This window comes from Quercus robur, chromosome 4 (genome assembly GCF_932294415.1).
Source record: "Quercus robur chromosome 4, dhQueRobu3.1, whole genome shotgun sequence".
Taxonomy (NCBI): domain Eukaryota; kingdom Viridiplantae; phylum Streptophyta; class Magnoliopsida; order Fagales; family Fagaceae; genus Quercus; species Quercus robur.
Genome location: NC_065537.1, coordinates 74935209 through 74961659, shown reverse-complemented (window position 1 = coordinate 74961659; position 26451 = coordinate 74935209). Strand labels below are relative to the sequence as shown.

The following is a 26451-nucleotide window of genomic DNA, read 5'->3' as shown; positions in this document are numbered from 1 at the left end:
TTCCTCACTAAGTATTGCATACTAGAAACTCAACCAGAAAAATAAAGGTTGTGAATGCCGATTTGAGTTCTTCATTATAGTAGATACCATTGAGCTCAAATCTATTAATTATATTCGTTAAAAATTAATCTTTACCTCATTGATACTTTGAACGATATCATTAAGGGTGGTATGGTGTTTTTTCCTTCCATAATTTGCTGCAGAGCTTGCCCTTAATAAATCTTCTTCTTTAGTTCTTCTTATGGGAATGGTTCGTTCTGGGCACCTTCCATTCAAGTGCCATAGCTGAGTAATTTGGGCTTGGAGTTTGAAGAGATGTTGTTGCTCTCATCAAATGAAAGCCCTTTTGGGTAAAAACCTGGTCTCATCTATGGCATTCAGCATATATAGTATATACCAACGCCAACCCAACCCATACCATACATACAATAAGTATCAAATTATTCGCGATACCAAATGAAATATAGTTTGTTAAACTAGTCATCTGAACTGTGCCACCAAGAGGTCCCTCACCTGCTCGGAATCGGCCACCCTCTCCTACTTCAAATCCAGGGTGGTCACACCCATAATATATGTTCCTTGTAATAGAAATCTTAGATGACCAGAAAAGCCTTACGTATATATACTTAGTGTCAAGTACGAAAATATGCTTTTAAAAAATGGGAAAATTATATAAAGTTATACTACATACTCTAGGAAACTTCCCAAAATTGAGTAGGGATGCTTATTCTGACTAATAAATCAAAAGTTATAATATGAAAATTTTTACTGTAAATAGTAAATTCAATAAATGGAGGCCTAAAATAAGGACTTTGGTTGAAACGTGGTAAAGGTCATTACCACGGATGGCTCTATGAATGTTAAATACCCTTACGCCGATTCTTTTGAGAATACCAAATTTCATGTGATTTGTTACCGATTTTGAGGATTTCTACTAATGTCATTTTACCTTTTATATTTCTTGAAATCGACTTAAGGCATCTCTAGGGTCATGGAAAACCTGAGTTGTCCATTATCATCAGTCATGAAAGCGTGAATATGGTGGTAAAATCCATATTTAGTTGACCATTGTCTATTAATGGTTTGATAATGAAAGCATCAACGTAGTGGCAAATTCCATTCATATTCTCAAGCATATACGTTCACCCCAGTTTGGCAGGTATCAAAATGTACAAACCAAACTTTTTACTATTATCAGGGAAGGTCAATATGTCTGTTCTTAAAAAGAAAAAATCATAATAAAAAACAGAATTTCATCGGAATGACATACAAGTACACAACAAATCCAGTCTCTGAAAATGGACCCATTATGGCTAGAGAGATCAACTACAACACTTTCTAGCAACAATAAAAATGCAAAAACACTAGCCTTAGCGTAGATATGAAAATATAAAGTTTTGTTACATTATGTTATTTTCTTGAGGATTATAATCTTGATGAATGATGAGCATCAAGAACAGAATTTTGAGATCCAGAGAAACAGATAAATGTCTCACGAAATTACTTACTAAATTATAGATCCACTCTTGCATAGTAAAAAATCTGAAACAATAAAATACTAGTATAGCACACTAGATATTGTGGTCATCCACGCCTTGTGAACTTTTCAGTCGAAAGTAGCCAGTTTTCGCAACCTTGAAGTAATCAGCATCGATCCATCTTTTGCGACTTCTTATTTTGGAATGAAAGATTCTTTACAGAAACAGCGACAGCATAGAATATCGAGGCTGCAAAGTATACAAAGAAGCCAAAAAAAAAAAAATTATTAGTGAAGTGGACAAATTAAGAAGAAAAAAAAAATTGTTACTGATTTATTTCATTATTTATTTTACTTTTTTGTAGTGTCTTGAACTATTGGTTTTATTAGAAAATTTTGTGTTGATGATGAAAAAAAAAAAAGGAGTAACCTTTTTTGGTGAATATAAAATTGAGATGATGATGATGATGATATAGTTCAATAAATAATAATCTTACCATTTCTCAGTTAAAGTTCTCTCATGTTCGTGGCCAAGGTTAACACTCTGCTTCGGCTCCCCTTTATTTTCTGTAACTTTACTTTCTGTTGGTTGTTTTTTGGTGGCATAATTTAGTACAAGAATACCAGGAAATCATGTCTAGAACATAATATATTCAACTTAGTACTACATGAAAATGTGAAGGTGTGTGTGTGTGTGTCAGTGTGTGTGTGAGAGAGAGAGAGAGAGAGAGAGAGAGAGAAGGATGGACAAGACCTGATGACTGTGGTTGGTGCTTGTCACTTGCATCTTGCTGCTCTTTCTGCTGCTCCATTTTAAAGCAAAAGCAACACTAAAGCTTGTCAAAGATGTATTTCCACCTGGGATGCACGGACGCGGCTCCAGAGGCGCCACACCCGCGTCCAACACGGCGACGCGGGAGGGACGCCGCTGACCGCGCGTCGGTGCCGCGTCGGGCCGCGTCTGCCACATGGTTTCTTTTTTTTTTTTCGCTGACTTGCACCGACACGGCTGAGACTCGGCCCGAATCGCGCCGATGCAGCTGAGACTCGGCCCGATTCGCGCCGATGCGGCTGAGACTCGACTCGATTCACGCCGTATCGGCCGAGATCGGCGAAATGGCCGGTTCAAGCTGAAACGGCCGATTCAGGCCGAAATTCAAACACTCTCTCTCACTCCATCTCTCGTCTCTCTTCTCCGTGCTCTCTGTGGTGTGCGTGTGCTCGGCTTCACTGAATCACTCTCTGCCTCTCTGTCTCTGCTCTCCGTCTCGGCATCTCCACAGCAACCCAACACAAATGCTACTTTCCTGCCTGGTCTTCCGGGCTGGCTTCTCAAAAAAAAAAAAAAACACAAATTCTACTCTGTTGGCCCGTGACAAAGAGTTGCACTATAAAAATCTTTGATTACCCCAAAATACCCTTTGCTTTGTATTCTATTGGACCCCCTAGATGCACCCAAAGTCATGTGGCTGTTTTGGTCATTTTACCTTAATGTACATGTGTTGGTTGAGATGGGTATAGTGCATGATCTGATATGGCATGATTAGGTGAGAGGGTAGGACATTTCTTTTTTGTTGTGTTTTTTGATTTCTTTTTTCTTTGTTTTGTGAATCTAATATGTTTTTTAAGAATATTTTAATAGTAAAAATAAATAGAAAATATAAATAAAAATATTTTAAATAATTTTTTTAATTGCCGAGTCCTGCCGCACCCGCACCCACCTTTTTCGAAAATTGCCGAGTCCTGCACCTGCACCCGAGTCTCGAAACGCACCCGTGCTTCATAGATTTCCACACAATTGAGTTTCTTCTTGACACTTCGGAGTGTATAAAATATATATATATATATATATATATATATATATATATATGCATTCAAGTGGGCGAAGGAATTTCACTATGGAGGGCTTGCTTTCCCTTTTTGCTATTGTTTCACAGCTAGCTAGCATTTTTTTCTCTTTTTTCATCACGTTCTAGAATCAGAATCTGATGTTAATCTCGAATAGATTGGACATAATGCATATAAAATACATCTTCAGGAAACAATATGGGGAATAATATTCTAGCCCTTATCATTCATTTTGTCCAGCTATCAACCCCCTCAATTAATTAAGAGTACGATTTCTTACATTTATGTATAATTGATAATTCTATGTTCACCTTTCTTTCTTTTTCTTTTTTTTACTTTTACTACCAACAAGTTTGAGAGAGATATTTGTTTTTTAATAAATTTGGATTTAGAATAGATACCCTCAAGTCTCAAATCAAACATGTCTTTTTTCCGATCTTAAGTGCACCAAAATGGATCGAAGTCAACCAAAGTAGACCAAATAGACCAAATTAGAGTGGATGGACCAAAGTCAGTCAAATGAACTGAAATGCTAATTGATATAGCTTAACAGGAGCGTAGTATATACATATACACACACACTACAAATAAGAGGATTATTTGTTTGGGTTTCATCATTTTGGGTCTTAAAATATCCTCACACAAATTCTTAAACTCTGTAAAATACTCCTATCTTTTAGTTAGATAATTTTAAATTTAAAAACACAAATTGGTTAAAAGAGTAATTTATAATTTTTTTTTTTAAGTTCCTAAGTTTTAGGCTTCCAAACTTTTAACAACTCTCACGTAGAGAAAAATCCTAAAAATTAAGATATTATCTCTATCTCACTTTTAAACATTATTTTATTAAACCCAAAATTAAAAATTAAAAAAAAAAAAAGCCTTATTGTACACACAAAGCATGTGTGATGAGGCTAGTGTGTATGTATATATGTCACATTTATTTTCTATTTTCAATGTCAGTGGTAAAGAGGATGTACTATTAACATAAATAATGTGCAAACATAAGAATAATGCATCATTCTTGGAATATTATCAATGTAATGTTACATTTTACCCAACCTCTTCTTATATTTTGAAACTAGAACAAATTCAAACACAAACCACACCCAATCTAATAGAGTAAGACTCTATTAACACAATATTTTTCACAATTATAGAGTCATGTTATTGATTTTTATTGGGACCCACCACTCAATAGTTCCAAAAATTGTAAAGAAAGTTGTGACTTTAGATTTATTATTATTTTTAAGTTAACTAACTTGTATTAGTATTGTTGCTTAATAGCTTATGAGCACAGCCTTTTTTTTTTTTCTTTTTTTTTTTTTTTTTTTGAGAATCTTATTAGCACAACACGAGATGATATGTTCCTCAAAAAATAAAATAAAATAAGAGGGAGAGAGATGAGATGACTTGAAAATAAAATGAAATAACTTATTAACAATGACAATACAATTATTCATTATTATTAAAGGCCTTAATAATCCGCTAAAACAAGTCCTTTATAAAGAGAATCTAGATGTGCCAGTTTCTAAGTTTCTGTATAGTTCTGAACTCTGATGCTTTTTTTTTAGATATGAGATCAGAAGAGTGGCATGAAACAAGAAGTTCTACCACTTTAAAAAAGATACATGGAAGGGAAGGGACCATGGAATGAAATGTTAAATTCCACTTTAAAATTATCAAAATAGAAACATGAAACTCCAACCTACCCTATCGTTTATTCTGTTCTCTCTCATGATCATCTTGCTGACCTATTCATTGCTGACCTATTCACTGAATCACACCCCTTGGTTGTACTACTTGTATTATTGTTTATTCTATTCTCTCTCATCCTCTAGTTAATGGAAAAATTTTACACTAATTATTGATGCACATACACATACTGAACTATACACAATAATTGAAAACACAATTTCAATTACAATTGTGAAATAGTGTTTTCAGTTATGTCTCGTACACGCAGTATGTAATTATCAATATTCTATATATTATATAGATCCTCTCATACATAAATACATTTTTTTTTTTTTTTTAATAAACGCCCATCCTCTTTCCCAGGACTCAAACCAGGTCCCCATGCGTACCATCTAGCTCAATAATATATTATTTGCATAATGTGAGATAAAAAGTAGCATAATTCATGACTGTGGTTCTATAAATTCCCTCGGCTACACCAAATTTCACACAATTTTACTACTAGTGGCTTCAAGTATTCCTATTAATGTCTTTCACCTTTCCTAACTTCTAACATTGCGACTAATTAAGATGATCTATGAAGTCATGGAAAATTTGACCTGTCCAATTTATATCAGTCATGAAAGCATAAATTTAATAAGTGGTAAAATCCATATTGAGTTGGCTATTTTCCCTTTACTGATTTGATAATAAAAGCATCAATGTAGTGCCAAATTCATATTCTTTCCTCTGTTTGACAGAGCCAGGAAGTCAATTGAGGGGCAAAGTAATGAACAAAAGAAATTCATGAAAATTCAAAATAATATCCTTTTAGTATTAACAAATTCTACGAACAAACAAAAAGAAACTAAATGATTGTTTCTTATACAATACAATATATTTTTTTGCTTAGATTAATTATGGTTACTAGCTGAAAAATGTGTCCAAAAACTTGGAGAAAGGAATATATCAGAGCATATCTTTATAGCCTGATTAGCCATGAGGGTCCCTTAGAAAATTTGAGTGCACTGTAGTCAGTTGCCTCATCCTGCCCTAACGCCAACAGAGGCTATGAATTATGAAACCAACATAAAGAAAAAAGAAAGTCTTGCATCTCAACCAGTCTTAGATTATTTTGATTTTCAAAACAAAAAACTGATCTAAATTCAAACGAAAATTTTGGGATGTCCAATTTTCTCCCGCATCTCTAATACAATATAAAAAGTCACAACTTTTACCATAATTATCTTATGTGATAGACTATAATTAGTTGCCTATTATTTTCACATAAACTAATTATTTTTTCTCCATTCAGACCATCACATAGGCAATTGTGGCAAAAATTATATGTGTTTTATTAGGTGGTTTTGGAATTTTTGTTTTCTCTCCCTTAACATGTGGGATTACATAGGTCCATTTTCCAAGGTGTTCACAGCCTTCTGTAAGTTTTTTTTTTTTTTTTTTTTTTTTTGAATATAGCCTTCCTTAAGTTATTAGTCATTCATTTTATAAACTTAGGGTATGTTTAGTAACTGTCTTTTTCCCTTATTTTCTGTTTCCAAAAACAATTTTCTATTTTTGAGACTAAAAAACTTGTTTGGCAACTCAAAATAGACAGAAAATAAAATTTATTCTCAAAACTCATATTGTGAAGGAAACTAAAAACATGCAAAATGTTATTTTCAGTTTATAATTTTTAAAAGTTAATGAAAACACGCATTTAATTTAATGAATCTGTCTCATTTAATAAGTTAACATTAGAGTTCAAATCCTAGTAACAGCATATTTTAATATTTTCTATTTTTTCTTCAAAAAAACTATCTTTTTAATTTCAACTAACCAAATATATTTGTGATTTCAAAAATACAAGAAAATTGTTTTTTCTTTATATTCTCAAAAATAAAATTTTGAAAATAGAAAACAAAAACTATTACTAAACATAACCTTAATCGTTTGTGAGGAGCCTAAAAGCTGCAAGGTGTCCCCAAAATTAGTTGTGAAATTTTGACCAAAAAAATTAACTCATTTTCGAATAGTACTTTTCTTTCATATATCCATAATAACAATCTGACCCTCCTCAATATGCTCGAACAAATCTCTCTCTCCATCTCCTCATCAAACCCTAACAATTATCTTTGTAAGTTCTTCCTTTCATCACTCTCTTTGTTAGCTTTTTTTGTATTATTAATGTGTTTTATGATTATCTTTGTTTAAAAACTGATTTGATAGTTGAAATTTATTACTACCTCATCCGCACCACTGATTTTGAAAATAAAAAATAAACGTGACATGTAATTTTTTTATGGGTTAGTTATACATGTATCCAATGAGTTTTGATTTCATGAATTCAACTTTTACGGTTTTACCTAAAATTTATTAGAAAAGAAGGTGCAATTTAACTTAGAGTTCATTTACACCCTTCCCTCGTAAGCCAGTTTTCAAGGGTGAATTTTACCTACAAGTTTGTATCATAATTTTTGTTTGTCTAAAGGTTATTTATATTATTCATGGGGAAAGTGTGTTAAAATTAATTAAAGGAGAATTGAAAATATTGTAGAGAGAGAGAAAGCATATAGGAGGAAAGAGAGAGAACACAAGAGTTATTTGGTTTGACCTGACAACTTACATCTACAAAATTTTAACCTTAGATGAACAAATCTTTGATATATGAGTAATGCTATAGTCACAAATTATTTTACAATATTTTTACAAACTATTGTTGAACTCAAGATAGGAAACATCTCAAAACTAACCAGAGTTATTCTAACTCATAAACCAGAAGTTATAATAAAATGAAAAAAAAAAAAAAAAAAAAAAAAAAAGACTATAAATAGTAAATGCATTAAGACAGTGGCCTAAACAAAGGATTTGGTTGAAAAGCGGCATAGGTCATGAAAGCATTGCAACTTAAGTCAACAATTAATGATCTAGTATTTGCTCAGAGGATTTCTATTAATGTCCTTTTTCCTTTCAAACTTCTTACATTGCAACTTAAGACAACGATGACAATCTCTGAGGTAATGGAAAATTTGAGCTGTTCGTTTTATATCAGTCATGAAAGCATGAATATAGTAGTAAAATCCATATTGAATTGGCTTTTGTCCTTTTACTGGTTTGACAATAAAAGCATCAATGTTGTGATAAATACATATTCTTTTAGTATGTTCACCTCTGTTTGGCAGGTATATATATATATATCAAAATTTACAAACCAAACTTTTATAATTAGCAGGGATGGTTAATATGCCTGTACTGTTTAAGAAACCACCTATTCTTAGATATGAAAATACTTGTTTTTGTTACATTATTATGTTATTAAACTCTAGGTCATTGTTATTATCTGATTCAAGACTAATTTGAATATGTTGATTGTAGTCCAAGTAGTCTCTCTCCACTTTTTTTAAGAGGCTGTCTTCGGTTCAATGCATGAGACAAAGTGGCTTAATGATGGGAATGCTTTTACTTACTCTACTATTGTCCTTTAATCAAGTGGTCTGACTATATATAGTACGAGCATATATTAGTAAACCTAGGATTACCATAAAATTTGGATTCCTTAAACATAGTGGCATTTTCCCTTAATTGTTACTTTTGCAAAGTGGAGTTGATTATGATTCTTTATCGATCGAAAGATAGGCTTGACTGATCAAAACACGAGTCTTCAGAATATTAAGTTGGCCCAAACAGCAGTTTAACCCCATTAAGGATTAAGGTTTCAGATCTACTTCTTCTAGTATATAAAGGAAACCCTAAGCACGTTTTTAATAAGGCATTTCAGAGAGAGAAGATTGTGCCTCTTTTGTATCTAGTGTTTTGTACCCAAAAAGCTCTCTCATGTCTTCTACGTGTGTTATTCCTTAAAGAATCTCAAGATCCGATGTTGTAAAAGTTGTTGCCTTCTCCATTCATCAAAGGTGCCAATAATCTAAACCTTCAAGGGTGGTTTATTTTGGAGTCATAAATAGAAGAGTTTGTGTTGCTAAACCTTTGAGTGGAATATGAAAGTCACAAGTGTGGGTGCTTGTGTTGCAAAGGCCAAGGAAAGAAGTAATCCGTAGACTCAGAATTATCATGAGATTGTGGTAGTAAGTTCTAAGTGTAATAGCAATAGGATGTTAGTGGTCTAAGTCTTATTGTAAACTTTAATTCTTTCTAGTGGATTTGTTTTTTACCTTGAGGATAGTTAAGTCAAATCTTCCTTAGATTTTTTTACCAGATTGGTTTTCCTAGGTCATCATATCATTGTGTTATTTACTTTTTCCGTTATTTTGCATGATATGATTATTTTGTTTTAACCTAGATCTGAATAATAAAACTAAATATTCACTTAGTTAATTAATTAGGTTTGACAAATTAGTTTATAGGGATCCAAAAACCTAACATTGGGCCTTTACATAATCACATTCCCAAACACTAATACACCACATTTAATGGAAAAGACACACACTCTTAAAGCAAACCAACAAAGATAGAATGAATGGAGAAGAGGATGAGATTTCTTGGTTTCAAATGCAATCTTAACTTCCACTATATTAAATTACATAATTTCAAAATTTTACTACTCCATAGAAACTCATTATTTTCATTAATGAATCAGAGAGTTTCAAATCACATATGGCTTGTACGGTACATCTGGTGTGATATGAAGAAAAGAAGAAAATAATTTTCCTCTTCTTAATTTTTCCCCTTTCTCCTTAATTTTGAAATAATAATCTAAATGATCATGGACATTGGAGGCTTCTACCAGGACCACCAAAATAAAAGTAGTCTTCCCTTTGTAAGAGATTATAGCAATTGGGTACCGTAACGAATCTGTGAACGTTACTGGGAACCCGAAGACTTAGTAGAGGATCCATAAGTTTGAGATTTTGGAAGAAACTAGCCCTACCGGGCCCTTCTTCAGCGAAATGGCCACTGCCCATTTGTGTTGTGGTGTGCTCCCCACCTCTCTGTTCGTTTGCCACCTCTCCTCCCCATGTAACACTGTTAGCGCTAATAGCCAGGATTGAGAAAAGGGAGGATGGCCAATATCCCAATAGATACCTATGCGAAAGATACAACCACCAGTCTCCTCCCCCAGCATCGTCCTACCTCATTGTACATGGCATACAAATCAGTTTGTAATATTTTGAATGATGTTTCTCAAAAAAAATATATATATATTTTGAATGATAAATGAAGATATAAAGACTAAAGAAAGAGAAAAAAGAAAAATTAATCTTTTAAAAAAAAAAGTCAGGTAAAAAAAATTTGTGTATAGAAAAAAAAAATTGAAACTTTAAATTTAAAAAGTTGTATATAAAAATAAATAAACCAAGCAAAAAGAATTTTAAAAACCAAAAGAATTTCAAACATACAATGTTACAACTAAAACCAAAAGAATTTTCAAACATATCTGTAACATTTTTTACTTTGAATTTTTCTTGATAAAAAAAAATTACATATGATATGATCATATATGTATATCCAAAAATTAGAAGTATTTGATAATGTAATTAAATCGAAATATTGTACTACCTTCCAGATAAAGAAGTTCATTGAATGTTGTTCACCATCATACACGGAATAAGGATTGACGGTTGCCCCCATCGCAATCCGGGTGTCGACTTGAACAAAGCCAGGGCACTCTAGATTGTAGCAACCGGTGCTTGCATATCCATCACTCTGCAGCAGTGATAAAAATAAATATAAAAAGAATAGACACTTTTCAAAAAAGAAACAATATTTTGAACGAAGTCAGAGAACAAAATATTGTAGCAACGTGTGTTTTGATATGAATCACTTTGCAGGCATGATTAAAAAAAAAAAAAAAAAGAGAGAGAGAGAGAGAGACTTCTCAAAAAAGAAACAATATAAACATGGCTAGTTCTAGCAAGGAAGTCAAATATTAAAGCACGTACAGTCCAAAACGTGAAGAGATGAGTCTCGAAATCGCCAAATAGATCATGATAGACCTGTTTCTCCACAAATAATTTTGTAAAAAAAATAGAAATTATTAGTAATTCAATGTTTTGCGTGTGCCTAAAAGAAAAGGTGATGGATGAAATTATATATACCATCATGCCAGCTTCAATTGTATCAACAATATTTCTATTATCACCAAGACCTGCGATCCAGGATTGGGCCAAGCTGAACTCGTCTTGTGCCATGGTTTGGGGGTTCCACACGTTGATTTCTGCATTCATTCCCCAATACCTCTCTTCGTCCACCGAAATCTGACTATACTAGAAACTCAGCCAAAAAAACAAAGGTTGTGAATGTCAATTTGAGTCTTTCATTATAGTAAATACCATGAGCTCCAACCTATTAATAATATTGGTTAAAAATTAAGTTATACCTCATGGATACTTGTATCGGTATCAGCATTGATGGTACGGAGTTTTTTCCTACCATAATATGCCCTTAATGAATCTTTTTCTTTAGTTCTTCTTATGGGAATGGTTCCTTCTGGGCACCTTCCTTTCGAGTGCCATGGCTGAGTAATTTCAGGCTTGGAGTTTGAAGAGACGTTGTTGCTCTCATCGAATGAAAAGCCTTCAGGATAAGAACTGGGTCTCATCTATCGCATTTGGCATAGATAACAACACAAACCCGGCCCATACCACAATACAATAAGTATCAAATTATTTGTGATACCAAATGAAATTTATATAGTTAATTAAACTAGTCACCTTAATTGTGTGATTTTTTAACAGATGATGATCAAAAGCTGGCTGGTTGTAGATATCTACACAATCGATTATATCTCCGTCTGGGCTCTGTATCAAATACATTTTCTCATCACACACACATAGTTATCAGTCTGAATTCTCAATTTTGTAATAAAATTACACTGTTATTGAACATTGGGGTCATGGAGACACCACAACCCACAAAAAGTGAATGATTCTTTTAAGACCAAAGCTGAAAATACTATATAGAACACAAACATGTTATATGAACTGATTAATAACCTCGATGGTTTTAAGAGCAGGCTTGTTAACGCGCTTCAATTGCTTCCGAACCTCCAGTTTTTGTTTCTTACTAAAGACGGAGTTAGTGTTCCCAATTCCAACTGATGACATTGGTGCAAGAAAGAACAAGCACAAGGTCATCTTTACTACCCTCGACCACGTCCTCCCACTTCCACAAGGCGGTGCCATGAGTAACTAGCTAATACGCGAATCAAGTGGCAGTAATATCTAGCTTTGGTTGTTCCCTTTGCAATACTTAAACATACATTTGTTCATCCTCTTTATTCCGTTCCACATGCTATTTATCAATGTATACTAACGATCACCCTATTTTTGGCCATGTCTAAATGAGACTTTGATTTATCTGTTTTACTTTAATTTTGTTAGCTTATAAGTACAAACTTCCTGTTAAATTTCCTATTGACTATCGTCATGGGTCAAAATTCAAGTGAAATAATTTGTCCTCTTTGAACTGTTCCACAAGCTAAAAATTTGGGAAGTTTGTTATTTTAATTTTTGCTTTTTAAAAAAACTTAAAATTTGAGAATCTGAGATAAAAGAGAAATTTGGTAATGACTTAATTTTTTAGTAGTGTCTCAAAAATTTTGGTGGTGTAAGACTTATGGGCTAATTTTGAGGCAGAAACTATAAGAGAATCTCTTCTTCTTTTTTTTTTTTTTTCTTTTTTTTTTTTTTTTTTTTTTCAATTTGAAGGAGAGAAAATAATTTAGTGGGAAGTGAGAATAGATTAGGTTTAAATTTTGCAAAAGAATTTTATTAATTTTTTTTAAATAAAGCCTAAATGAAATTTCCTTATATGTCTTTAAACTTATTTTAGGAGTAATTTTAAATATTATGTAGAGTTTTTATATGAGGAGTACATGTACTTGATAACAAAGTATTCATCCCAAAATTTTGGGCAGCACCTATGGTTCCAAAACAAAAAATATGCACCATCCAATTTCTTCAAATTTATTTAGTTGAAGTTGAAAACTTTTTACTAACAGTATTATAGACAAAAGTAAAAGTTAATTGAATAGTACAGTGGTCAGTGGGGCTCATGAATAGTAACAAAAATGCAGTAGGACCTATGAATAGTAGCAAAAATAAACTGAAATTGCAAATAAGCTGAAATTTTCAGCTTGTCCCAAATGCACACTTACATAATCTCTAAAAATTACACTACTCACATAAATAAATAACAAAATGATGTAAAATTTATATCCAAGAGATGGGTGGACATGAAAATATAAGTCATTGCAAAATGAAAAATCTATTTTATCAAGATTGAAAAAGACTTATTTTAAAATTTAAAAAAAAAAATTGAAAACAATTTCGTGCAAAAGGTGATAGATCTATGTAAAAATGACCGACAATCTATCATAATCAACCACATAGATAGTTGTCTGAAACAGTTAGATGTCACATAGAACATGTAGCATACACAAGAGACATGGATCCTTTCTCCTCCTATAATTATACTTGGGTCCCAATGGGATGTCCATGAAAACTTTCTATTCCTGAAAATAGACCGGTGTGCCCCATTTTTCCAATATGGCCCTAGCTTTCTTTAAGTGAGTCTTGTTGTAATCCTTGAGAAGTCAGACTTCAAGTCAAACCACATGGTTAGGTTTCGGTTACTTCAATAAAACTCATAACAATTATCATACAAAAATTTTATAACAAATTGGCAAATTGTTAATGATAGATAATAAGATATATAAATAAATAAATATATATATATATATATATATATATATATATATATATAAACACAGTAGTGAACTCATATCAAAACTTACAAAAAAAAATTATCAATTAGTGTGTGAAATCGTACTCCTGGTTGCTTATTTTTGGTATACCCTACATCATGTGTCATACTCAATGACTAGATTTTTTAAGAGTAAATATCATGGTAGTTGGACACATATAATATGTAGCCTTAGGAATATTATAAATTTTAATATATTGGATTTGAAAACCAACATGTTAACATTTAAACACAATATGAATGTTTCTAAAAAAAAACACAAAAAACAATAATAATGATATTAATTTGTTTAATATGACGTTGATGTGAGTGCAATACTATTCATTGTCACGTTAATTTCTAGGGTTTTGGTAGTAAATTTTTTTGCAACGGCGTATTAATGATTTTGCTGTCAACTAGGACTAGGACAAACTAGATCATTCTGGCATACAAAGGATAAGACAATCGGGTGACACCAGTGCGACACTAATCGAAGTTTATCTGATATTAAGTCAGATGGTCTTACATTCAATCCATGAGATGATCAAATACCTTAACAAGGGGAATGCTGACTCATATTACGTACTCTACTATTGTCCTAATCAACTAGTCTGACTATATATAGTCAGTTCACCTTTTAGTAAACCTAGGGTTATCATAAACTTTGAATTCCTTAAAAATAGTGGCATTTTACCTTAATTGTTAATTTTGGTAAAATGGAGTTGATTTATGATTCGTTTGTGTCAGTAGAAGTAACTTGTTGACCATTGATAACTTTAAGATTTCTAAAGAAACTTGCCATGTTGGGACCTTCTTCAACGAAATGTCCACTACTCATTTGTGTTGTGGTGTGCTGCCCACCTATCTGTCCGTTTACCACCTCTCCTACCCATTGAACCTGTCACGCCCCAAACCCCAAAGGGTCCAAAACATGAGAGAGACGTCTCAAGTACTTGTAAATTTTTCCTTTTTGACAATTCAATCCACATAATTATTATCGAGTGCCAACAACAAGGATTATCATAATCATCCCATAGAATATACTTTCAGAGTAAGTCAGAGCTCTAAGCATTAATTACAAGGACCATAGGCCACAAAAGAATAGAGGTCTGAAAACAACAATTACATAACAACAGCTTGTCCCAACAGTGGAAATACAGTCATAACCACTATAATATACAAAAGAATGAGTCAATCCTAAACTAAGATGTACACCATCTAATATATCCATTACACAAAAATTCAGCCTCCATCAGTAGTTAGTCTAACTACTATTAGCCACCAAAAAGCTATCTCAAAAGATTGTTGCCTACTCTGAAAAGTTATAAAAATAATGGAATGAGACAAAGCCCAGTAAGTAGCATAATTAAAGGGGGTGGGGAAATGCAAGTTTCATGATGGTAACAATTTACAAATCATGCTTTTAATTCGGGAGTTTCCAAATAGTTTCTACAAAACCATTTCCCAAAAATAATATGACAATAATGAATAAATTGACACAGCACAAAGCTTCTCAAAATGTTCACATGAGATTACATACTATATATTCCTCAAAATATCTCAACATGAAACTACTTACTATACTGTGAGCAATAACACACCGTTCCAAACCAAAAAATCTAACCCAAGGCCACATGATAATCGCCAACACAAAGCCGGAACTCATTGCTGACACAAAACCGGAACTAAACTGCCGACACAAAGCTAGAGCTCATCGCCGACACAAAGCCGGAACTAATAACCATCACAAAGATGGGTGCTAAGATACTAATGTCACACAGACTATAGTATCTAGCTAGGTAATCACCGAGTAATCACATGTCACAGCACATGGGTAGAACATAAAGAGCTCACATAACTTTAATTCAAAATACATAATTTCACTTCTAAGTAGTTTCATAAAACATTTGAATGCCCAAGATATTCACAAGGTTCTCAATGCCTTCAACTTATTTCTTGCCAAAGAGATTTTGTATTAACTTCCCAAATAACATAGGCCAAGATAAAGCATCTTTATATTTTTGCAAATAATGCAATAAATCCATAATACGCATTTTCTAGAATTTAATCAAAGATGCCAGTCTTTTCTTTGCTAACAAATCATGCAAATCCCCCATATGCCATAAGAATATGCATTTTCATATATAATCATATATAGTAGGGTCATAACACAACACCTTTTAGAAAAACATAGTTCCACCATTAATTTTCCAAAATGTGTTTGACCCAAAAACAATATTTATGAGATATGGTTATTTTTCAAAAATACCCATTAAAAAGCTACTTACCTAGCAACCGCAAAATCCTAATTCTCCAAGCTCCAAGGGGAGATTAGCTAGAACCTAAACAATGTCAAGCAAATCTATCACAATGAGCACAAAGCTTGAAATTGTATCTAGCTACATATTAGGAATTGCCAAATAAGCACTAAATTAGGCAAGCCTAGATTTAGCCTCACAAATAATATTTTCCATCTCCAAAGTTTCTCAACCAATTACTTTACAAGACATAGACTCCCATTATACTTATGAATCATACAAGGTATTATTTCTAACATCAAAACCTCAATAATTTATAAATAGTTTCCACATGGTTTTCACAACATCATCAAGAGACCCATGACACCAAAATCACAATATCCTTTCAAACAAACAATTTAGATCTTTAACTAGCTCCAAATAAACCATAAAATTATATTCACAATTTCATTTCACAAGATATACCTCAAAACCCCTAAATTTTCACCATAACAAGCCCTAGATACCCAACATTGTAAAAAGCATGAACTCACTCAACAATTACATCCACCAAGACCAAAACCCATACGTATAACACATGAATATCATTTCCAAAGCTCTAAAATAACGTGAAAATCATTATTAAAGCTTGGGTAAAATAACCTCAAATAAGAACATAATACTCATCAAAAGAGATTAAAACTTTTACCTCAATTAACTTATGTGAAGGTGTGATGTTCTTGAGGATTTTCTAGTGATTTTGCCGGAAAAAATGGTAGAGGTGAGGATGAGGAATGTACCGGTGGGAGGGTGAGGGAGAGGAGTGTGTGTATGTGTGTTGTGTTGACTGAAAAAGAAAAAGAAAAAGAAAAGAAAAGGAGAACAAGAGTGGGAGTGACCGGCCAAAGAGAGAAAAGAGGGAGTGGATTGTGTGATGGGTAGTGGGGTTAGGTGGGGGCACATTGGTCCACAAAAATTCTGACTTACCTCTTTATTTTTTTTTTTTTTTTTTTTTTTTTTTTTTAAACTCACGGGATGTTACAGAACCTTTGAAGCGCTATAAGACATGTAGCCGCGTTTTTACATGTAGCCGCGTTTTACAAAAACGCAGCTTAAAGTCGAGTTTTTTACAAGACCGAGAATAGGGAGGATGGCCAATATCCCAAAAGAAAATGATTCACAAGTTGCAACCACCAGTTTCCCCCAACATTGTCATACCTCATTGTTCATGCCAAGCAAATCAGTTTGTAATATTTTGAATGATAAATAAATGTATAATGACTAATGAAAGAGAAAAAAAAAAAAAAAAAAAAAAAAAAAAAAAAGAATCTTTTTGTGCAGAACATGGACACTTAAATTCACCTTCTTAAAAAATAAGTTAGGTAAAAGAAACCACTGTCTTAAATTCACCATCTTGGTTTATGAAAATACATAAACCAAGAAAAACGAATTTCAAACATACACTATTACAACTAAAACCAAAAGAATTTCAAACATATCTGTAACATTTGTTACTATGAATTTTTTTCTTGAGAAAAAAATTTCATATGATTGATCATATATGTGTTTCCAAAAATTAGAAGTATTTGATAAAGTAATTAAATTGAAATATTGCACTACTTTCCAAACAAAGAAGTTGATTGAATGTTGTTCACCACCATATTCGGAATAAGGAATGTCGCTTGCACCCATCGCAAGCCGGTTGTCGACTTGAACAAAGCCAGGACACATTAGATTGTAGCCACTGGTGCTTACGTATGCATCACTCTGCAGCCGTGATAAAAAAAAAAAAAATATATATATATATATATATATATATATAATAAAAAGACTCCTTTTCAAAAAAGAAACAATATTTTGAAAAGAACACAACAGATTGTAGCAACCTGTGTTTTGATACGAATCACTCTGCAGTCATGATTAAAAAAAAAAAAAAGACTTTAAAAAAGAAAAAATATAAACATTGCTAGTGCTGGCAAGGAAGTCAAATATTTAAACACATACAGTCCAGAACTAGTGTCATAATTTCCATAAAGATCATAGTAGACCTATTTCTCCAAACAAATATTTTTGTAAAAAAATGGAAATTATTAGTAAATCAATGTTTTGCATGCACCTAAAAGAAAAGGTGATGTTGAAATTATATATACCATCATGCCAGCTTCAATGTTATCTAGGTTTGCACCATTACTATCAAAACCTCTGATCCAGAATTGACACAAGCTGAACTCGTTTGGTGCCTGGGTTTGGGGTTTCCACACGTTTATTTTTGCATTCATTCCATAATACCTATCTCCTTCCTCACTAAGTATTGCATACTAGAAACTCAACCAGAAAAATAAAGGTTGTGAATGTCGATTTGAGCTCTTCATTATAGTAGATACCATTGAGCTCAAATCTATTAATTATATTCGTTAAAAATTAATTTTTACCTCATGGATACTTTGGACGATATCATTAGGGGTGGTATGGTGTTTTTTCCTTTCATAATTTGCTGAAGAGCTTGCCCTTACTAAATCTTCTTCTTTAGTTCTTCTTATGGGAATGGTTCCTTCTGGGCACCTTCCATTCAAGTGCCATAGCTGAGTAATTTGGGCTTGGAGTTTGAAGAGATGTTGTTGCTCTCATCAAATGAAAGCCCTTTTGGGTAAAAACCTGGTCTCATCTATGGTATATTCGGCATATATACCAACGCAAACCCAACCCATACCATACATACAATAAGTATCAAATTATTCGCGATACCAAATGAAATATAGTTAGTTAAACTGGTCACCTGAACTGTGCCACCAAGAGGTCCCTCACCTGCGCGGAATCTGCCACCCTCTCCTACTTCAAGTCCAGGGTGGTCACACCCATAATATATGTTCCTTGTAATAGAAATCTTAGATGACCAGAAAAGCCTTACGTATATATACTTCGTGTCAAGTACGAAAATATGCTTTTAAAAAATGGGAAAATTATATAAAGTTATACTACATACTCTAGGAAACTTCCAAAAATTGAGTAGGGATGCTTATTCTGACTTATAAATCAAAAGTTATAATATGAAAAATTTTACTGTAAATAGTAAATTCAATAAATGGAGGCCTAAAATAAGGACTTTGGTTGAAAGTGGTAAAGGTCATTACCACGGATGGCTCTATGAATGTTAAATACCCTTACGCCGATTATTTTGAGATTTCCAAATTTCATGTGATTTGTTACCGATTTTGAGGATTTCTACTAATGTCATTTTACCTTTTATATTTCTTGAAATCGACTTAAGGCATCTCTAGGGTCATGGAAAACCTGAGTTGTCCATTATCATCCGTCATGAAAGCGTGAATATGGTGGTAAAATCCATATTTAGTTGACCCTTGTCTATTAATGGTTTGATAATGAAAGCATCAACGTAGTGGCAAATTCCATTCATATTCTCAAGTATATACGTTCACCCCAGTTTGGCAGGTATCAAAATGTACAAACCAGACTTTTTACTATTATCAGGGAAGGTCAATATGCCTGTTCTTAAAAAGAAAAAATCATAGTAAAAAACAGAATTTCATCGGAATGACATACAAGTACACAACAAATCCAGTCTCTGAAAATGGACCCATTATGGCTAGAGACATCAACTACAACACTTTCTAGCAACAATAAAAATGAAAAAACACTAGCCTTAGCGTAGATATGAAAATATAAAGTTTTGTTACATTATGTTATTTTCTTCAGGATTATAATCTTGATGAATGATGAGCATCAAGAACAGAATTTTGAGATCCAGAGAAACAGATAAATGTCTCACGAAATTACTTACTAAATTATAGATCCACTCTTGCATTGTAAAAAATCTGAAACAATAAAATAGTAGTATAGCACACTAGATATTGTGGTCATCCACGCCTTGTGAACTTTTCCGTCGAAAGTAGCCAGTTTTCGCAACCCTGAAGTAATCAGCATTGATCCATCTTTTGCGACTTCTTATTTTGGAATGAAAGATTCTTTACAGAAACAGCGACAGCATAGAATATCGAGGCTGCAAAGTAGACAAAGAAGCCAAAAAAAAAATTATTAGTGAAGTGGACAAATTAAGAAGAAAAAAAAATTGTTACTGATTTATTTCATTATTTATTTTACTTTTTTGTAGTGTCTTGAATTGAACTATTGGTTTTATTAGAAAATTTTGTGTTGATAATGAAAAAAAAAAAAAAAAGGAGTAACCTTTTTTGGTGAATATAAAATTGAGATGATGATGATGATGATGATGATATAGTTCAATAAATAATAATCTTACCATTTCTCAGTTAAAGTTCTCTCATGTTCGTGGCCAAGGCTATCACTCTGCTTCGGCTCCCCTTTATTTTCTGTAACTTTACTTTCTGTTGGTTGTTTTTTGTTGGCATAATTTAGTACAAGAATACCAGGAAATCATGTCTAGAACATAATATATTCAACTTAGTACTACATGAAAATGTGAAGGTGTGTGTATGTGTGTGTGTGTGTGTGTGAGAGAGAGAGAGAGAGAGAGAGAAGGATGGACAAGACCTGATGACTGTGGTTGGTGCTTGTCACTTGCATCTTGCTGCTCTTTCTGCTGCTCCATTTTAAAGCAAAAGCAACACTAAAGCTTGTCAAAGATGTATTTCCACACAACTGAGTTTCTTCTTGACACTTCTAAGTGTATAAAATATATATATGCATTCAAGTGGGCGAAGGAATTTCACTATGGAGGGCTTGCTTTCCCTTTTTGCTATTGTTTCACAGCTAGCTAGCATTTTTTTCTCTTTTTTCATCACGTTCTAGAATCAGAATCTAATAATGTTAATCTCAAATAGATTGGACATAATGCATATAAAATACATCTTCAGGAAACAATATGGGGAATTATATTCTAGCCCCTATCATTCATTTTGTCTAGCTATCAACCCCCTCAATTAATTAAGAGTACGATTTCTTACATTTATGTATAATTGATAATTCTATGTTCACCTTTCTTTCTTTTTCTTTTTTTTTACCTTTACTACCAACAAGTTTGAGAGAGATATTTGTTTTTTAATAAATTTGGATTTAGAATAGATACCCTCAAGTCTCAAATCAAACATGTCTTTCTCCATTCTTAAGTGCACCAAAATGGATCGAAGTCAACCATAATAGACCAAATGGACCAAATTAGAGTGGATGGACCAAAGTCAGTCAAATGAATGAAATGCTAATTGATATGGCTTAACAGGAGCGTAGCATTGTTATTAATACCGTTTTGGAACCCATTTCGGTTTGTCCAGTGGAATGGAATATTTCGGTACCGGCCGATTTCGGCGTACCGTTTCAGGGTGTTTCGGGGTTCTTAAAAAATAATTTATATATATTCTTGTAGGACATAAAATTGTCAATTCTAATAAATAAATAACTAAATATCAAATAATACAAATCATTTAGTCTTAACTCTTAAATCTTAAACATCAATAACTTGAAATACAACATCAATTTAACATCACACAATAAGAAGATTACAAGACAATAACTAAATATCAAATAATACAAGATTTACTCCTCCTCCTCATCATCATCCATGAGAGAAGGATCAAATTCATCATCAAAAGAACTCCCAAATATAACTTCTTTTTTTTTTTTTAATAACAGGCCAAATCCAGTACCGACCGAAATTTACATCTCGGCCGGAATGACCGGAATGGACCAAAATGGCCCGAAATTTGACTCGAGGTGGAACGTGAGGTATTCCAATACCAGTTTGCATACCGATACAAAAAATTTCGGCCGTTACGGCCGGAACGGAATGGAATCAATAACAATATATACATATACACACACACTACAAATAAGACGATTATTTGTTTGGGTTTCATCATTTTGGGTCTTAAAATATCCTCACACAAATTCTTAAACTCTCTAAAATACCCCTATCTTTTAGTTAGATAATTTTAAATTTAAAAACAAAAATTGGTTAAAAGAGTAATTTACAATTTTTTTTAAAAGTTCCTAAGTTTTAGGCTTCTAAACTTTTAACAACTCTCACGTAGAGAAAAATCTTAAAAATTTAGACACTATCTCTATCTCACTTGTAAACATTATTTTACTTAACCCAAAATTAAAAAATAAAAATTGAAAAAAAGCCTTATTATACACACAAAGCATGTGTGATGAGGCTAGTGTGTGTGTATATATGTCACATTTATTTTCTATTTTCAATGTCAGTGGTAAAGACAATGTACTATTAACAAAAATAATGTGCAAACATAAGAATAATGGATCATTCTTGGAATATTATCAATGTAATGTTACATTTTACACAACCTCTTCTTATATTTTGAAACCAGAACAAATTCAAACACAAACCACACCCAAACTAATAGAGTAAGACTCTATTAACACAATATTTTTCACAACTATAGAGACATGTTATTGATTTTTATTGGGACCCACCACTCAATAGTTCTAAAAATTGTAAAGAAAGTTGTGACTTTAGATTTATTATATTTTTAAGTTAACTAACTTGTATTAGTATTGTTGCTTACTAGCTTATGAGCACAGCTTCTTTTTTTTTTTTTTTTTTGAGAATCTTATTAGCACAACACGAGATGATATGTTCCTCCAAAAAAAAAAAAAAAAAAAAAAAAAGAAGAGAGAGAGAGAGAGATGAGATGACTTGAAAATAAAATGAAATAACTTATTAACAATCACAATACAATTATTCATTATTATTAAAGGCCTTAATAATCCGCTAAAACAAGTCCTTTATAAAGAGAATCTAGATGTGCCAGTTTCTAAGTTTCTGTATAGTTCTGAACTCTGACGCTTTTTTTTTAGATATGAGATCAAAAGAGTGGCATGAAAGATGAAACAAGAAGTTCTACCACTTTAAAAAAGATACATGGAAGGGAAGGGACCATGGAATGGAATGTGAAACTCCACTTTAAAATTATCAAAATAGAAACATGAAACTCCAACCTACCCTATCGTTTATTCTGTGTTCTCTCTCATGATCATCTTGCTGACCTATTCATTGCTGACAAGTCACTGAATCACACCCCTTGGTTGTACTACTTGTACTATTGTTTATTCTATTCTCTCTCATGCTCTAGTTAATGGAAAAATTTTACGCTAATTATTGTTGCACATACTAAATTATACACAATAATTGAAAACACAATTTCAATTACAATTGTGAAATAGTGTTTTTAGCTATGTCTCGTACATGCAATATGTAATTATCAACATTCTATATATTATATAGATCCTCTCATACATAAATACATTTTTTTTTTTAATAAATACCACATAAATGCCCCTCCTCTTTCCCAGGACTCAAACCAGGTCCCCATGTTCCCCATGCGTACCATCTAGCTCAATAATATATTATTTGCATAATGTGAGATAAAAAGTAGCATAAGTCATGACTGTGGTTCTATAAATTCCCTTGACTACACCAAATTTCACACAATTTTACTACTAGTGGCTTCAAGTATTCCTATTAATGTCTTTCACCTTTCCTAACTTCTATCATTGCGACCAATTAAGATGATCTATGAAGTCATGGAAAATTTGACCTGTCCAATTTATATCAGTCATGAAAGCATAAATTTAATTAGTGGTAAAATCCATATCGAGTTGGCTATTGCCCCTTTACTGGTTTGATAATAAAAGCATCAATGTAGTGCCAAATTCATATTCTTTCCTCTATTTGACAGAGCCAGGAAGTCAATTGAGGGGCAAAGTAATGGACAAAAGAAATTCATGAAAATTCAAAATAATATCCTTTTAGTATCAACAAATTCTACGAACAAACAAAAAGAAACTAAATGATTGTTTCTTATACAATACAATATATTTTTTTGCTCAGATTAATTATGGCTACTAGCTGAAAAATGTGTCCAAAAAACTTGGAGAAAGGAATATATCAAAGCATATCTTTATAGCCTGATTAGCCATGAGGGTCCCTTAGAAAATTTGAGTGCACTGTAGTCAGTTGCCTCATCCTGCCCTAACGCCAACAGAGGCTATGAATTATGAAACCAACATAAAGAAACAAAAGTCTTACATCTCAACCAGTCTTAGATTATTTCGATTTTCAAAACAAAAAACTGATCTAAATTCAAACAAAAATTTTGGGATGTCCAGTTTTCTCCCATATCTCTAATACAATATAAAAAGTCACAACTTTTACCATAATTATCTTATGTGATAGACTATAATTAGCTGCTTGTTATTTTCACATAGACTAATTATTTTTTCTCCATTCAGACCATCACATAGACAATTGTGGCAAAAATTATGTGTTTTACTTTGTGGTTTTAGAATTTTTTTTTTTTTTTTTCTCTCCCTTAACATGTGGGATTACAGAGGTCCATTTTCCAAGGTGTTCAAAGCCTTCCTTAATTTTTTTTTTTTTTTTTTTTTTGAATATAGCCTATCTTAAGTTATTAGTCATTCATTTTATAAACTTAGGGTATGTTTAGTAACTATTTTTTCTCTTTATTTTCTATTTTTGAGACTAAAAAACTTGTTTGACAACCTAAAATAGACAGAAAATAAAATTTATTCTCAAAACTCATATTGTGAAGGAAACTAAAAACATGTAAAATGTTGTTTTCAGTTTATAATTTTTAAAAGTTAATGAAAACACGCATTTAATTTAATGAATTTGTCTCATTTAATGAGTTAGCATTAAAGTTCAAATCCTAGTAATAGCTAATTTTAATATTTTCTATTTTTTCTTCAAAAAAAAATATTTTTTTAATTTTAACTAACCAAATATGTTTGTAATTTCAAAAATACAAGAAAATTGCTTTTTTTTTTATATTCTCATAAATAAATTTTTGAAAATAGAAAACATAAACTATTACTAAACATAACCTTAATCGTCTGTGAGGAGCCTATAAGCTACAAGGTGAAACAACCTTTTTTTTTACCAAGGTGAAACAACCCTTTTTTTGCAAGCAAGAAATATTACTTGTACAAGTTTATCAACCATAATTTAATATATGATTTGTCTAAGGTTTAGTTAGCCTTTATAAATAAGCTATATTGGGTACATTGTACTATATAGTGTTAATATCAAAAATGTGTTCATCAAAGGTTAAAATTTTGTAGATGTAAGTTGTCGAAGTCAAACCAAATAACTCTCATGTTCTCTCTCTTTCCTTCTATATGCTTTCTCTCTCTCTACAATATTTTCAATTTTCCTTTAATTAATTTTAACACACTTTCCCATGAATAATATAAATAACCTTTAGACAACCAAAAATTATGATACAAACTTCTAAGTAAAATTCACCCTTGAAAACTGGCTTATGAGGGAAGGGTGTAAATGAACTCTAAGTTAAATTGCACCTTCTTCACTAATAAATTTTAAGTAAAACCGTAAAAGTTGAATTCATGAAATCAAAACTCATTGGATACGTGTATAACAAACCCATAAAAAAATTACATGTCACGTTTATTTTTTATTTTCAAAATCAGTGGTGCGGATGAGGTAGTAATACATTTAATGTTCAGGCATGAGAATAATGCATCATTCTTGGATTAACAATGTACGTAATTTTACATTTTACACAACCTTTTCTTATATTTTGAAACCATGACTAATTCAAACACAAACCCCACCTAATCTAATAGAGTAAGACTGGGCCGGTTATTATAAGGTTGCATTGATAGACTTATTATTAGGACCAAAGTAATCCTGTAAGTACTTAATATTTTTTATAATTGTTGAGTTGCCGTGTTGTTACTGATCATTCTTATGGACCTACCATTAATACTATTTTATGGTCTATCATTTACAACTTGCCATCTCAACGATTCTAAAAATTGTGACTTTAGATTTATTGTTTTTTTTTTAATGAGTAATGCTATAATCACAAATTATTTTATAATATTTTTACAAATTATTGTTGAACTCAAGATAGGAAACGTCTCAAAACTAACCAGAGTTATTCTAACTCATAAAAACCAGAAGTTATAATAAAATGAAAAAAAAAAATGACTATAAATAGTAAATTCATTAAGACAGTGGCCTAAACAAAGGATTTGGTTGAAAAGCGGCATAGGTCATGAAAGCATTGCAACTTAAGTCAACAATTAATGATTCTAGTATTTGCTCAGAGGATTTCTATTAATGTCCTTTTACCTTTCAAACTTCTTACATTGCAACTTAAGACAACAATGACAATCTCTGAGGTAATGGAAAATTTGAGCTGTTCGTTTTATATCAGTCATGAAAGCATGAATATAGTAGTAAAATCCATATTGAATTGGCTTTTGTCCTTTTACTGGTTTGACAATAAAAGCATCAATGTTGTGATAAATACATATTCTTTTAGTATGTTCACCTCTGTTTGGCAGGTATATATATATATATATCAAAATTTACAAACCAAACTTTTATAATTAGCAGGGATGGTTAATGTGTGCCTGTACTGTTTAAGAAACCACCTATTCTTAGATATGAAAATACTTGTTTTTGTTACATTATTATGTTATTAAACTCTAGGTCATTGTTATTATTGGATT

The 26451-nt window shown here is 32.1% G+C and overlaps 2 long non-coding RNA genes across 3 annotated transcripts; both read right to left on the bottom strand.

The window, feature by feature from the left end:
* Positions 1–1376: 1376 nt before the first annotated feature.
* Positions 1377–20603, bottom strand: LOC126723745 (uncharacterized). 2 transcript variants are annotated; one of them, XR_007654445.1, is made up of 4 exons: positions 20470–20603; positions 20219–20303; positions 19868–19960; positions 1377–1634 (listed from the first exon to the last, which is right to left on the bottom strand). It is a non-coding gene; the product is annotated as an uncharacterized LOC126723745 (long non-coding RNA). The 2 variants fall into 2 exon arrangements; XR_007654444.1 differs by lacking the exon at positions 1377–1634 and having other exon boundaries at positions 19467–19960; positions 20470–20602.
* On the bottom strand, positions 14723–16975 carry LOC126723746 (uncharacterized). The gene is made up of 3 exons (XR_007654446.1): positions 16652–16975; positions 15994–16047; positions 14723–15019 (listed from the first exon to the last, which is right to left on the bottom strand). It is a non-coding gene; the product is annotated as an uncharacterized LOC126723746 (long non-coding RNA).
* Positions 20604–26451: the final 5848 nt, after the last annotated feature.